This window comes from Labrus mixtus, chromosome 12 (assembly GCF_963584025.1).
Source record: "Labrus mixtus chromosome 12, fLabMix1.1, whole genome shotgun sequence".
Classification (NCBI taxonomy): Eukaryota; Metazoa; Chordata; class Actinopteri; order Labriformes; family Labridae; genus Labrus; species Labrus mixtus.
In genome coordinates, this window is record NC_083623.1 from 5,915,757 (window position 1) to 5,932,519 (window position 16,763).

The window sequence follows — 16,763 nt, forward strand, 5'->3', positions numbered from 1 at the left end:
AGCCTTATTCAAAGAAAAAATAAACATGTAACCAAAGACACTGTAGAGAGTTAGAACATGTAATGTCGTTTTCTGCACCGTACACACTGACATAAAGAGCACATTGTTCATTCCATTGTTCTCAGAGCGCCGCTATGTAGATGACATCACCTTCCCTCAAGGTTGAATTGTAATGAAGGACACACGTGCACCACAAGACCCACTTAGTTAGTCTGAAGTAACACTCTGGGATGTGGTCTGAAACCTTACCCCCCCCCCCCCCCCCCCTTTTAAACTGTCTGTTCTGGTTTGGCTTAGAGAACACACACACACACATAATTAAGAATACACTATATATTCAAGTATACCCCAAACTCCAGTAATGTAAAGTTCTGCTGGCGATTTTATGGACTCTATGACTTTACTTGACAATTTTACAGCGATACATGTTGAAAAGTTTCTCGTATAATGTGTCGATGCCAAATGTAGATGTGTGATCTTTGTGCAGAGTTTCCTCCGTCCTCCCAAAGATTTTCCCAAACTTGAGACGTGAAATCAGTTTTCCAAGCAGGCTGCACGATTGACCTCTGAGCTCTGTGAATCTTTGCACGTGTGACAGATTTTAACTTGACTCCCACATGTGAAAAATGTGACTGTCACAGCTTATTGGAAGCATGACAAACTTGAACTATCAGCTACTGTGCATAAAAGACAAAGGACAGATAAAAGGCAACAAGGCGGCCTCCTTTGAGACACATGGTTCCCATTCCTTCCCCAGCGAGAGTGTGAGATTTTATTCCGCAGAGGATCATTGGGTTACAGACTTATTGGGTTTTTTTTTTACATCAGGGCATCTCAGTGTGATGAAGGAACAGCGTGGCCTTTAGTCTGATTCAGAAGTTGGCATCACATTTGTTTTTATAGGAGATGTGGACCATGATAATGTTGTTTGTGTAGTCTCTGAGGGTTTAAGTTTCAGCGATCACCATCTCTGACCTGTAAATGAAGTCAAAAGCAGTTAACAGTCAGAGAAGTATAAAAGGTATGGCTTAATTTGTGATGATGTCATGCATTTAGGTTTTTGAGCTGTCTAAACAGGTTACTGTTACAGCATGTCCTCAACTCTTCCCCAATGGTACGTCTGTGGCCATGTGTTACATCAACGTCCTCCACAAAGAAACTCTTGCACATCAGAAATGTCCTGGTTTGACTTGAAATAGACTTTTATTGAACTAGCTATTGGGTACGTGTTAAACAAACTGGGTACTTATTCAAGTTTTGTACAAATGGTAAATATTGCCTGTGCCCATAACCTGCGTTTTATGTTGATATAGACTCTAAATGAATGAAATGTTGGACCATCTACCAGTTAAGTCACACATTTCTTTGCTCTGATTGGTTGTAAGCTTTGTCTACTATCACTGGAAATCAAAAAATGATCGTAGAGGTTCCATACCTTGTCATATTTGAACCAGGCTATGTGTGGCCAGGCTATAGTTTGTCAGCAATAGATTGAAGAAGTAGATGTTGGTTCATGAGTGTTAGGAGTACAATTATGACATACTAGCACTGTCTAATGATAACAATCAGTTAACACATGTCATCTCAAAATAGTCTGACCCAACAATCATTTGGAGTCTAGGACAGAAAAGGTCAAGCACTTTTTTACTCTCCTAAGTATTTCCTGACAATGTCCAAGATAGTTGCATCTCTGAACACTAGTGGTCTAATCTGTGCACCCTGACTTCATGTAGACTTTTCCTGCCAGCCTCATGGTAAAAATGTCCATCTGAAGTTGGGGTGGGAAGATGTGTGAATGCAGCAGGTAATAGTCAGGAAAATTCACAGCAAGCGAGTGGACAGCGGGTGACAGCAGAGTTTTTCTGCTTTCCATTGCGTCGGTCTTTCATGGTATGTAAGTTGTTACCAAAGGCAGTATTTCAAATAAAGGTGTTTCCCACTGTGACGTACCCATGTGAAAGGCAGTTCTTGAAAATATTTAGGGCACAAATCCTTTGAAATTTATGTAGAAAATGTCAGGAGTTCAGCAAGTGTGAAAGAGGTTTAAGGGGCTGCAGGACTCGGTGAGTTTTATGAAGTTAAAAACTTGCAAAAAGCTCCATATTTGACCTTAAACTGCTCAAAGAGCTGCGCCCTGATCAAGGGCAGTCACTGGTGCATTATGTAATAAAGGACAGAGAGAAGTCATTACTACCAAAACATTTCCCCAGCTGTCAAAAAAAAAGTGGAAACCACCCAGTCCAAAAACCCAGTTCAATACCTTCCAAAGCTGGAGTTGTAGGCACAAACAGTGTGCCGTCCAAACACCAAATGTTGTAGTGATTGGAACAAAATAGTTGAAACTGTAATGTGGAAATGTGGGTCTGTGAGTTTTGGAAATTAGCATTAGCTGTTGTGATTTTGTGTCACTCGCCCAGTGACACAGTGCCGTAATATATTCCATCATCTTCAAGAGCTCACACTGCTGCAGTCCGTCCTCTGCGTTCTGGTTCATTTGGAAAAAAAAAAACTGGCCTAATGCCGCGGTAGCCTCATGGCCAATTCACTCCTGTGTGTGTGTGTGTGTGTGAGTGTAAATGAGAAAGCTTTGGAGGTGTGTCAGACTTTATGGCTATTGCCTTCCATGAACCCTGCTGCGGCCTCCTTGTAAATGTCAACTCTATTATTAGAGGAGGGGAGGACAAAGAGAGGCTGATGGAGACGGAGGGAGAGAGGACGAGAGAAGCAGAGAAATTAAGGAAGATAGAGTTAGAGTTAGGAAGACAAGTGACAGACCCAGGAACAGGTTTTATGAAGCTGTCTGGCTTCAGACCCAGTTGGATCCTGCAGGAATCAGAGCGCTCAGTAATCCTAATTTCATTTCAAGACCTCCCCTCCCCTGAGCTGCCCACTCATGCCGTAACCGCAAAACCGATGCCATTAAATGGTCCAACTGTGTGTTTATTCCCAGGCTCAGGGAGATGTAGTTTGGACTTCTGGACTTCAGGTATCTGGTTATTTAAGACTTTTAGATGAGGTTGTTTTTTTTAAAAAAAGCAATCAAACTGGGCTTTTCAACCGGCTTCTCTTTAAATTAAATGCCGGCCATCCAAAAGTTTCTCCACTTCAGCTGCACGGGGAGGCCCCTTCGCTGAACGCACAAACACGCTCAGTACAGCTGCCAGTTTTCCACAGATTCAACTTATCCTCATTTGCTTTTTTTTTGTTTGAAATCTCACTTGACTTTGACTTTTCCTTTTTTTTTTTTTTTTTTTTGTCCTGAATCTTAACTGGCCTTTCTTTGGCTTTCTCCCAACTCCGTGGCTCGTCCAACGTGTTCCATGCATTCAAACACATCCACATCTCTCTGCTACAGACGGATCATCTGTGATTAGAAACATCTGCATTCTTGGCGTGATAAGTGAAATATAGCATTTTCTACGTCTGCGCTTCTGATCCTAAATCTTAAGTTTTGGACGAGTGAGGAGGGGAGAGTGATGAACGCAATCAGAGCAGATGAAACTTTAAATGACAGGATGAAAAGCGCCAGATAAGTCCTGCTCTATTTATCATGACATTCAGTGCGTCTTTATCAGTCCACGTTGGACTCCTGGCGGAACTGTTCAGGAGACTAGAGATGGTCGTCTAAGCCCGCTGAGATGTACACGAGCCAGAAGCCAGACTTTTATAATCTCAGAGGCGCCTGCTGGAAAACATTTTGTCTTTGTAGTCACTTGTTTTGGCCGAAGAGGAGGACCATTACTCAAGAGACGTGCTTTGTCTCCTTAGCATTAAAGTGACACTAGACCCCTGTGCATGTTGGCAAGCGCCATTGGTGGCATGATGTAACGTTTGAAGATTTGACTTCCCAGAAACCTTTGTGGGCTGATCCAAGGGAGAACAGTTGAACTCTTAACTCCCTAATAACACCTACGACAAGATGTACCAAGCTTTCTGTTTTTACCTCTCATGAGCCGGAAACTTGCCAGATCTGTACAAGAAGTTATTCATTCCTGTTGATTATTTCTCTTCAAGTCCATTTAACCCTTCATCATTTTGAATGGTGGAGCTCAACAATGGATCACTTCTATAACTTATTTGTCTTGGTTGGCATCTTGTATCCAAGTAGTCCTTAATGGTTCAGTTCTAGGTTCAGGTCACAATGAGTGGGAACTTTTGAGTCCCTCTGTATGCAGGGGGGGGGGGGGGGTGTCAGTGTTACTGGCAGATAACACAAGATCCATGTGCGCCCCACTCCATCCGCCCAAGCTCTCTGGAGGAGATTGCCTCCTCTCTAGTCAATGCTTATATTCACACTGCACAGCTGAACACAGCAGATCGACCCATACAGGAAGTCAGACAAGGAAACACATAGAACATCCGGTCAATTTCAAAATAAAACACAATGCACAGTCTTTCAATCTATTTTTCACTTCATCAGCATTACATCAAAACAGGCACCAGATTTGCATTTCATGTTTATTTGTATTGGAGCAAGTGAACTGTTGCCACACACTACAGCATTTATAGCTTTTTTGCAATGCCCGTTCCCAACAAATCTGTATTCCCATGTGATCTTGTAGTTCTCCTGTGATCTTGTGGACTCAAGAGTCACGGCTGGTGGCTCGCTGCGCTAGCTTACACTTCAGAAACACACCCAGTGGGTAAGGTAGGGCGCCATCAGATGGAGCAAAACCACAGTGGAGATGAAACGCTGCACACACTCACTGATGCTGTAGAAGTGTTGAGTGATGGTTCATCCATTGTTCAGGGTATCCTTCAATGGACAATGCCCCTTATGCGGTTGGAGAAGTTCTTACTTTTATGGTTTTGACATCTAAAATGTTTTGTCCTTTACACTTTAAATGATGTGTGTCGTAAATGTTATTGACCATTTTACCGTAAAGACTGTATCTAGTTGTTTAACAGAGCACAACATCTCCTCGTGGTTGTGGTTGATTAGTCATACATTTGAGAGTGAAACTTCTCCCACGTACTCTTCTTAAGAGAAACCAGATGCAGCGTCCTTTTGAAGCTGCTGCTTGTTTCTTGTTTCTCCGATGTGTCAGCAGCAGATAGTGTTAACTCCTTTTTGTAAAGTTGGTAAAGGATGTTTTTTCTCTGAGTACATCCAAAGTTCTACAACATATCAGGTCTTGCAGATGAGATGGTGTAAAAAGTTATTGAACATGTGGAGCAAAAAGAGAAGCTGAGCGATATGTCATACTTAAATACATACATCCCTAAACTTCTTAATCCTTGAACATGTTTTTCAAGAGGTTTTTCAAACTTTCTATTTCCCGTTTTTTATTTATTTTAATGCATCATTTTACCCTGTGAGTGAAAGTGTATGCTCACCATTTTCAATAAATTTAAGTTGATCATTTCACATAAAGTTAACGGATAATAATCCATTACCTCATAACCTCATAACCTGTAGAACAGTGTTTCTCAACTAGTGGGTCAGGGAGCCATATTCAGTGTGTCGCTAATGTATGCCTAGAAAAAATATTGTGTCAAAAAAGTCTATGAAGCACTTTTCCAACATCTTTCTTTCTTTTCAGTCACATTTTGAACTGTCAGAGGTCCAAACTGCACGATTTCACATTGAACAAATCTGATTGGTTGAAAAATATCCAAAGGAGCTGGTGGTGGGTCCTGAGGCTAGACCAGTTGAACCACTGCTGTAGAGCATATTGAAGAGAATAAACCTGAAGAAAAACTCTTTCTGTCTTTCAGCAGGTTCTAGATTCAATCTAAATGTGCTCGTCAAAAGAACTCTAGACTCTGAAATATTCAAGATCACAGGTTCTGATAGAACCACAATGGATTATTTCCCTTTACTTCTAAGCTTTACTATTTTGCACAAATCCTAGAAACAGATCCCTTGAAGAACCTTCCTTCCTCTGCTGTGTTTTTGGTTGCATTTTGGCCAGACCTTTCTGCAAATACCTCGTCTAACATCTGGAGCTAGTTCCCTGAAAACCAGGTTGTGTAAAACACCCAACATACACATATAAAAGCAAGAGATTGGCCCATATATGGTCTTGTAGACACAACTTGGGAAGGCTGCCTGTTTGTTGAGGATTTGCACAATTTGTATCTTATTATGAGCTGGATGGAGATCATTGGCACCACCATGCAAAATGTGCAGCAACTTGTGCAATATGGTCCAAATCCATGTGCTATTTATAACGTATATGTTGGTTTAGTAAGACTTAAAGGTATGACTGAGAACACGGGCCAGTTATGTTTACATAGTTACTCTCTTCCCCCGTGCTGCAGATCTTCAAACATGGCCGACACACTTCTCTGCACCTCGTACTGTAGGTGCAACTGAGTCATGTTTTCCAGTTGGAGCAAACATGCCGCTCTCAGGTTTGGCATGCCGGTGCTCCTTTCCTCAAGCCATTTAATTGCTGGAAAACATGATGGTGGGTTTGTTATTCTTCTCGTGGGCCGTGAAATCTTTGAGCTTGACTTTGTCTCTTTCACTGATAGCTAACAGGCATGTCACGGCCAAGCAGAAAATAAGCAATGGAACCCTGGGCACGGAAACAGCTCTGGGTTATTTTGTTCTCCGGGCCCTCTGCAGTAATCGAGCTGGTTGTGCATTTGTTGTCATCATTAGATTTATGCTTTACAGTATATCAAATGTTCCTGCTGCAGAAGAATTCAGTTATGAAACAGGTTATTTATTGTTTTATATTTTGACAGTGTTTTGTTCTGTTGCTGTAGTCTGACTCAGTGAGACGTCCCCATTACAACAACAGGCACATAAATAAACATTGTGTTTGTGATTAGATACTTCGGTTTGGAAAATCTGCAACATTTTTATTCTATGTCATTATCTAATCAATCACTGTGTTTAAAGTAGGGATGCGGGTGTAAAGCAACTTCGCGGTTCAACGCTTTCACCCTCACTAGTCGCCCCCCTAGAAATACTAGTTAGTTGAATCAATTTCTAATATGTTTTGGCCCTCAAAGTCGTTCAGATGTTCTACTCAAACTGCAGCGCAGCCGCCACAAGCAAGGGCTGTATAGACTGCTTTGAACAGATAGCATTTCAAAGGAGCAGCGCAAACTGGCAGTGTTTTGATCTAGAAAATGGACAAAAAGAGAAGTTGTACGTAGGCTGAGTCCTAGTAAGCTGGTACACCGACCGATGCAATGTGTTACCACGTTCAGCACAGACTTGTGGGTGTTAACCGGCAAGGAGGACCTAAGGCTAATGCTAGCTAATGTTAGCCACACTGTTTTAAAGATTTATTTTTTGGCTTTTTGTGCCTTCATTGGAGCGATAGGACAGTGGACAGGGATGGAAATCAGGGAGCGAGAGAGTGGGGATTGACATACGGGAAAGGAGCCACAGGTTGGATTTGAACCTGGGCCGCCGGCCGTTTAGGACTATAGCCTCCATGTATCGGACGCACGCATTAACCACTGCGTCACCCACAGAAAAGTCTGAATTAGTCTGAATTTAAATGTATGTTTCACCAACTGGAAAGTGAGTCACCTGGGAACACAGATATAGTTCAGACACTGACCTTCCTGCTGTGTTTTTTAAAAGTTCACACATCCAACAGTGAAATCTCACAGCAGAGAACAATATCCAGCATCATATAGCCTTTAAGCTATCCCAACATCAACTGTGAGATTTACTCTAATATTTGAAAAGCACAAACAAGGATAAAGTGTCTAAGTTTATCTACTTGAACCAGCGATAACGATAATTAAAAACAGAAAATGGGCTTGTTGGAATCATTACGTGACAGTAATGTTAGCCTAGATAACCCCTCACTTTGCACAGGCTGTCTTTGGCTTTGCCTAGCTCAGATTGCTATCAAAGAAAAACAACTTTTCCACCGTGTTATTGTCAGCAGGTAGCCCTGTACTCAACAAGAATTTACTGTTTGCTCTGTATTACATCTTCTGTTCATGATGCAGCAAGTTTTAAATGCAGGAGTTATTGTTAACAAGCATTTTTTTTTTTAAAACACTTTTTTGGAGTTATGTTTTGACAGTTATGTAAAATGTTATTCCCCAATTCAAGCACAAAAGTATAGTTTTTATTTAATACTTTATTTTTCAGTTAGCAAGCTGTTAAAGTCCCACTCATAGCCGATAAATACAGAAACTCCAGACATGGCTGCACACTTAGAAAAATAGAGCTAAACTCTAGCCTAAACCTCAGTTACATGATTTGGATCAAAGTTTAACTTCAGTCTTTCCCCAATTTTTGCCGATTCTGTACATAATTCTGTAATTTCCAACCTACAAGATATCATGTCTGAAGAGGATGGCCGACTTATTGAAGAACTTAAACTCTTAGATCTGTGGGTCACCGCTGAGGCAAAGGACATTAACATACCATACTTTATAGAAAAACAAAAAGAGTGCTTATATTGACCTTGACCCCAACCTCTTAATTGTGTTAGCCGTTTAGAGAAGCAAACACACTTTGTCTACATGTTAAAGATAAAAACCTGTCCTGAATGTAGACCATATGTCTGAACCTTCAAGGGGTGAATCTGACACCACAAAGTGCCACTCCGTGTGACTTTAAAGAGAAACTTTAAAGGTCTTAAAGATCACCTCTGTGAAAACAATCAGCATGTTGACTGCTGAAGATGAGGTGGTTCTGATCTCAGTCTGTTTTTTTGTTCAACACCGGTGTGAAATTCCTTTCCCAAACATACATCGCCTGTAGGAGGAGAAATAAGACACAGAGAGCGTGCCAAAAAAGACACACACACACACACACACTTGCTGTTTTTATGGCTCTATATGAAAGGGCGCAGAAACCCACACACATTTTTATTTCAATGAAAAAACAAAACATTTTAGAAGATAAATAGCAAGTCACTGACAAAAAGAAATCTCACACACGCACCAATGATGCCCACTCAAATTTAATACAAAATGACCGACACACACACACACACACACACACACACACACGTAAACAAAAACAGAAAAATGCACAACATGTGAAGCAAAACATCCTTGTGCATTACTCATGCTCATATATTGCAGGATACACAACATGTTTACATCAAGGCTGCGTTTGCACACTGACATGCAAACAAGACATAAACACATACAAACATATGGCCACGGTATTGTACACATACAGACACACAAACGCACTACTTTACACGTACATAGTTGTGCAAACACATTCATATTGTCCGCCTAATGTCAGATATTCATGAGCTTCACAGCTGCTAACCACATAACATAAAAATGCATGCACATACACACAACATACAGACACACACACACACACACACACACAAAGACGTATGCAGACAGTGCCAGGGCCCCTAAATTGACTCTGAGAACATAAAGCCTTTTCTAATGACTTTCTGTGCTGCGGTCACGGTCTTTATGTACAAAAGAGTCTGGAGAAGGTCCAACGTTCCCAGTAGGAGTCCTTCATAAGAGGAGCACAGACACACACACACACACACACACACACACACACACACACACACACACACACACACACACACACACACACACTCACACTCACAGAAACATGCAGAGAATAGTCAGGCCTTCGTTCTTCAACAAGAGAGGTCCCAGAAGTCAATGGACGGCCTCATTCAGGCAGTCAGAGTCAAACACAGGTCATTAGCATGTCAAGACTAATTGGACCTCTCTCTCTCTCTCTCTCTCTCTCTCTAAACCCGCTCTATATTTTTCAGTGCTGCATGGAACTTTTTGAAGTCGTCTTGAAGCAGAAAACTTGGCGCTCAGCACAGAAAAGTGCATCAAGCAGAACAAGTTGTGTCTCCATGGTTATGTGGATGCAAAGGGATTACATTGAGTATTACTTTTTCACTCTGAACGGGAACGGGAAAGGGTTTCTAGTTCTGTGGTGTCATCTTCAGCATGAGATATGGTTGACACTGAAAGCAACAACAACTCTGCACATTCTAATAAATCTCTTTAATGCTTTTCTACGAGGTTATGGATCAAAATATTCAGAGAGAGAGAGAAACTTCACTGAGCGAATAAAATATACTGGATTTATTTAGGCTCCATGTCTTACCATTTTGATTCCTGTCCAGTGCAACAAAGCATCATGCCAAACTGGCACACTCGTTTTGAAAGAACAAGCTGTAAAAAATTCACACAATCAGTGCAGCTTTCAGCCATATAAGGTTACGAGTTACAGTAAAGAAGAACGTTGCTAAATAGCTCCAACAAAAGTAAATGCAGCTGGCCTCACTCAGTTGCATTTCTCAATAAACAGCTACAGTGTTCTTTTCTTTATTTTTATCAGGGGGGTCAAAGCTTCAGGGATTAGCAGGCGCCTGAATTAGTCCTCTAAAGATCTTTTTCTCTGTTTTACTAGCTGACTGATTAAAAATCAATATAGTCCGAAGACTGGCAAGCTGTGCACATGTCTGACACACACACACACACACACACACACACACACACACTGCAGGGAGTTTGATCCAGCTTATTGGGCTGATGGAGCGGAGTGAAGTCCAGAAAAACATAAAATGCAAGATTATGAGAGCCGGCATGCTTAGTGCTCGATGTCAGCTTCCAAATGTGTTTGTTAGGACGAGATGAAGAAACAGAGAAATCAAAAAAAGGTAATGGAAATGTGGAAGAAACAGTTACACACCAGAGTCTTTAAGTTTTAATGATTAGCATTTGAACTACTAGACAAGTGCTGATTGATGTTCTTTGTTGCTAAATGCTTAATTAAAAGCGATCAAACATCTGCATCAAGTGGCGTCGGATAGCCTAGCGGTTATGTCACACTTAGTCCAAGGGTTGGAATCTGACCTCGACCGTTTGCTGCATGTCATCCACTAACCCACTCTCACCTCCCAAAAATTCCTCTCAGACAGGAAAGACAAAGATGCCCAAAAAAAACAAAAAACATCTGTATCCAATGCGAGCGCTGCAAGACAGATTTAAAAATAAATGATCGTACCAAAACGGGCTTGGTGTAGGAAAAGAACATGGTTTGGATTTATTAAATGTCCTCAGTTTCAAAAAGCTGCACACTACCTATACGGACGTATATTTGTGGAAAAAAATAAACGTGTGGAAAGCATTCTCTTCTGCACAAATCGTTTTGAGAGCCAAATTTTGGAAATGATTAAAACCTTAACGTCCTCGTTTGCCACGCAGCCTTTAGCCGTCTTCCGTGCATTCTTCTGGCGCCTAGTTTCTCCTCTCGCCTTGTTTTCGCAATCCGTTGATTGGTAGTGTTAAACATTGGCGAGAATGTTGATTATTCTTGTGAGCATTATATCTGCTTGTGTAATTTCCTGTGTCTCCATCTTGTGGAATAAGCCCTCAGCTGGTGTTTCTCACTGCATGCAGAAGGATGTTTGATATCAGGGCTGAAATGGCCTGTGAAATTAGGCTCTCCTTGTTTTTTTACTGCTTCGCTTGCTACATGTCACAGTTGTGTTTACTGAATGGTTGTGAGAGGTGATAAAACCCGTCAGCTGTGATCCATTCAAGCAGAACATTGCGGAGTACGTTAGTCAGGTCATTAAGATGTTTGCAGCCAGACATCTCAAGGGAGAACATACAAAGAAGTCAAAGTTATCACTTTAAGTTACTCAATGGGGATCAAAGTATGTAGCTATATATCTAAGCATTTCACCTGGTTTACTTAAGTGCTAAGATCACTGCTGTTAACCAAACTTTTACGTCAAAGAAAACCTTTTGGATGCAATTTTTGTCGTCTGTTGGTTTGGTATAAAAGACCATAAAGTGCAGTCAAGTTGTAAGGAACAAAACGGGCTCCGATTCTTGTGTTTTTGTATTTGGCGTTAGATTTTTGACTCCAAAATGTAACAAAATGTGCAGTATGAGAAAGTCAGTTTGCTTTGTTTTTGCACGTATTATTGGTCGAAATGCAAGTTAGAAAAGGAGCTTAAAACTAGATATTAATTGTAATAGTCTTCTGATTTATTCATTCATCCAAAACAACCAGACACCCCAACATGAGGCAGAAACACGTCCCTCTATTGTACACACACAGAGACACACACACACACACACACACACACACGCCTCTTAAGTCATTCAGCCCTCACAGCACGAGCTTCACTTTGAAGTCTGGTACATCAGACAGAGTCCACGCTTAGAAATCAAACAAACACCACCACCACCACCAACGCTGTCACTTCATCTGGACATTCCTGCAGCTGAGTTACAGCTGGCTCTGTCTCTCTCTCTCTCTCTCTCTCTATCACACACACACATCCTCACCCAGTGAAATATTCCACATTGAATGATCATATAACAAAATGACACAAACATAATTTGACATTTTCATCCACAGCATCTGCCATGTTGAGTTTACCATTAATGCACTTCATTCTACTTTAATAAACTACAAGTCAACACATTTAATATATGATCACTTTTAGACATATTCTGTGATTTATTTGTAGGTAACCATAGCAGCAGAACCAGGCTTCGTGTGCCTGCTTAGAATCCGTCTCTAACCCTGATATTAGATAAACGTGGTCGGCATGCCAAACATGTGGTTGGTATGACAATGGTTCCTTTCCGAGCCAAACACAATAACATAGATGTAGTTAGATTTCTAAGGATGAAACCCTTCTGAAAAATGTACTTTAAGCATCAATAAATCGGTGTCAAACAGGTTGTTATATATGTTGATATGTTGTACAAGTGGTCACCGTGCTCAGGCCCGGTTAGTCCTGGAGCGGTGTGAGTGCAGGCCAGTGGGGGAATGGGGAGAGGGGACAATCTGACTTAAGCACGGTACGAGGTAACTTTGCCTAGTGTGAGTGCTCCCTAAGATACGCTTGAAGCCAAATAAGGACAGGAGACAACAACATGAAGGACTTTGATTTCCGAGTCATACCTAATCTCCTTTTGTTGCAGACAAGACCTGAAGTAAAAAATAATCGAAACAATCAAAGTCCATTCTGTCTCTGCAGCAGCAGGACAGCTGCAGCTCGTCTGTGTGTGTTGCGGTGTCTGTTGTGGCTGGTTTGTGTTGAACTGTCCAGCATGGGGTGTGATTGTTTATCCGAGGTAATCGAGCGTGATTAATTGCGAAGCTGTTTCCGTTAAACTGCCTCAGAACATCACTTTGAGCAAAGGAGCACAAACACAATCGCTGATAAATTATCTGTCTGCCAGCTGTCAACTGTATCTGATGCAATCTCGCTCAAACGTTGTGAAAATGTAAATGTTTCCATTTGTTGTTGCAGTGTTGTTGGCTCTGCTTTGTACTCCACTGGAACAGAATTCTTAAATAGACCGATGCCAACTTTCCTAAATAAATATACGTCCACTCCACAGGCTGGGACAGCTCTAACAGTTTTGAACTTTCAGCAGAGATAAGTCACAACATAACTGTTCATGATGGATTAATAGTTTCACATGACTCCATTAGAAATGCCACAAAACTTTACCCACTTCAGGTAAAATATCCGTTTCTGTTATACAGAGCTGTTTCTTTTGATTGCATAGTACTGAACTCATGTACTGATTTATCATTATACAAATAAATCAGACTACATTTGGTACATTTTGAGGACATCATTGGGCTTTGTTTGGGGGCATAACCTTAAACGTGGTAGGGGGGTTCTGGGTTCCTCACCTGGAAATGTTTTGCAAATAGAAGGATCTCTATTTTGAAGTCATTTAATGGCTTTTTTTAAAAGTCTATTTTTGGCCTTTGTATACCTTTCTTTTAAAGAGACAGGACAGTGGATAGATTCTGCAATTGGGGATTGAGAGAGTTAGGATTGACATTTGGGTAAGAAGCTACAGGTCGGATTTAAACTCAGGCCGAACGCTTTGAGGACTTTGCCTCCATACATGGGGCACATGCAATATCCCTTTTATTTCCAAAGTATAGCAGCAGCATGTTCATAAAGCTTGCAAACTGAGTTCTTAAGGTGTTATCACCCAGGTCCTGTTCCTCTTCTTTTAGTTATCCCCGGTCCTTCTTTAATACATCGCATTGTAGGTAACTTCTGCAGTAATCCAAAAACAATGCGTCTCCCTCACCAGTTCAGCATTTAGCCAATTGGTCCTCAAGCTGGATCTGAATCTAGTCTTTTCGTTTTAATAGCCCTGATGCCTGCCTTTGACGGAAGTCGGTCTGTTTGAAGATCCTGTAATTTAATTCGTAGTCACCGCTGGAAGACTTTCAGGTCTGAGGTTCACAAAAGAAGCTCTTTCTTCTTGTTTTCCTTCCCTCCTTCCTGCTGCTGGCATCCCCTCAAAGTCAAAGTGGGATGTTGGTCGGCTTCTGTCTGGTTGGAGGTGAACGATATTGCTCTGTTTCTCTCACCTGCACCAAAACAGGAAATCGGTTGAGACAGATGTGGTGTCCGTACCTGACTTTATTATTAATATTGATCTCATTAGGATAGTGATAAAAAATATCTGTCATCAAAATGTGATAGAGCTGGTGTGTGTCCATTAGAAACAGAATTTAGATGGAGCATTCTCGTTCATTTGTCCAGGACACATATGGTAAACTGGGCGTTTATGCATGAGAACCAGCTGTTTTAATATTTGTTCAGGTTGCTGTATTTCTCATCCTTCTCCGAGGTCTGATCACTTTCACCTCTGGCTGGTCAGTTATTGAACTTGTCTGAATTCAGTTCGTGTTTTGGAGTTACATTACACGGTCTGCAGAGTTGTTCCAAATATTTTACTCAGACAGGTAAAGTTGTACAAGCTCAGTCTCCCAAGGAATTACACTCACACCGGCCAAATTTACATCATGTGCGAGCATTCAGCGCTAATGCAAGAAATATGAACGCAAAAAAAGCAGAAAGTAGGGGAGTAACAAATTCTGCTCTTTTTTATTCTTCGATAATGGAAGAAACCGTGACCAGGAGCAAATGGGATAGGTTTTTCAAGTGGGTGATAATTGTTCTTTTTTTTTATTCCCAAAATTCCCACTGTGATGTCACAAGTGGAGCCAATTTGAAACGGAGCATTTTTCTCTGTGTTGTAAGACTTATGCAGACCACAAACAAAGGACTGGGTGGGTTTATTTCACATTTTGTGGGTCAGTAGACACTCAGGTTACCCAAATATATGTTAAAAAAAAACACTGTAAACGTGGATTTTTCATAATATGTCCCCTTTAAAGTAAGTAAGTCCAAACAAAAATTGAGGATAATGGAGAAAGTTGCAGTGCTAAGATTTTACTTTGCAGTCAGTTTGAACATACCATCATTTCCAGCCTTTGTTGGCCCCTTCAAATGCCTTTGTTCTGTCTTTTATCAGAGTTTTGACACCTGACCCTCCCTCTGCTTTAAAGGGTTACTCAAGGTACTCTACAGATCAGACTCAACATGGGAGAACTGTTTGTTCTGGCTTTTAAGAGTTTGGGTTGGATAACTGGAAGATTGGGACAAGCTTTCAACAAGATTTTCTGGTTAAAGTCAAGTCAAAACCAGTTGACATCCGTCCCCATCCGATTTGTGTCTTTTTAAGATTACTGTCCGTGTGGAGGCGGTTAGGTCGAGAGGCCAGGAGAGGCTCTGAACTCTGTCCTAACGCTGTCAGATATGTCTGATGCCTTCATGGAGGTCCAGTGATAAAAGAGCTGTGGGCAAACAATGTCTATTGCCCAATTTTCCTTCTCCATTGAGGTGTTTTCAGTGGTTATACAAACTATTGTTCAGCGTTGGAGATGTTGTTGTAAAGTTGGGCCTACAAGATGATTGATAAATGGACTTATATATAATCAAAGTAATCATATTTACATTCTTTCTTTTATTTTGGTAACAAAGATCCTTACAGTTGTGGTAAGATGAGGGTTCCAGATCATAAAAACAAGAGATTACTTTTTTCCAACAGCTCAACCGGACCCCTCAGATTTAGTGTGGTCTCCAAATCAAACTTTTTCAGACTGTCTGTGGATTGTGTACAATCTGATCCACAACTGCACAAAGTATTCACCATTTAGCCTTTTGATAAAGTAGAACACACACTGAACATGATACCTCTGTTTGGAAATAAAAGCTGTTTTTGCAGAACTTTCATAACATTGAGTAAACTCACTTTGAGATTTCATTTTAGACTCTCTTTCTGATTATGTACTTTCAATTCCACAATAAAGATTAACATGATAAGTTCACTATTATTTAACTTAATACTTGACTGCCTGCGACAGGTATGGACTATTTATCTGCTTTAGATGGGACAAAACATCTCAGTATGGATGGTGGTTGTTGGTGAATGTCTTAATAAAGAAGGAAATCTGACTTCATATGTTAACATTTACTTAAGAGTAAAAACGAATGCGAATAAAAGTTGTCTTGAGTCTATTGCATATCCCTCGCAAAGCTTTGTTTTCGTAATAAATATTCTTTGTCAAGGTATTTTGAAAACGTTTTGGCATTTGAATAAAGGTGCTATCTTAAAAAAAGAAATGGTCATTATATGTTGAGGATAAAAATGTGATATTTGTGAAATTTTAAGCTTTATGAGGGAAGCGTCTCTGAAAAAAGTCGTGGTTGTTTTAGAGGAAATCTCATTTCAAGAACAGATGGAACAAATGTTGAGAAAAAAAAATGTCATATGCTGCGAACTCCAAAAAATACCTTTCAGCTCCAACAACACAACATGTCAAATTTCCAAACTGAATCATCACACCTCCCTTCCCGTCTTCTTTGGATTTCAGCTGTTTTATAATATATATATTACCCTGCACCATTAAACCCGTGTTTCTCATCTGTATATCACTTTGATAGACATTTGAGTTCTTTGGGACTTTCACCAAGTTAGAAATG

At 40.7% G+C, this 16,763-nt stretch overlaps 1 protein-coding gene and 1 long non-coding RNA gene across 2 annotated transcripts in view; both read left to right on the forward strand.

Annotated features, from left to right (window-relative positions):
• The window catches only part of LOC132984754 (uncharacterized), a 296,934-nt gene that overhangs the window by 158,746 nt on the left and 121,425 nt on the right, over positions 1-16,763 (forward strand). The window lies entirely within an intron of this gene.
• The window catches only part of scara5 (scavenger receptor class A, member 5 (putative)), an 80,767-nt gene that overhangs the window by 13,726 nt on the left and 50,278 nt on the right, over positions 1-16,763 (forward strand). The gene's annotated exons all lie outside the window — the stretch shown is intronic.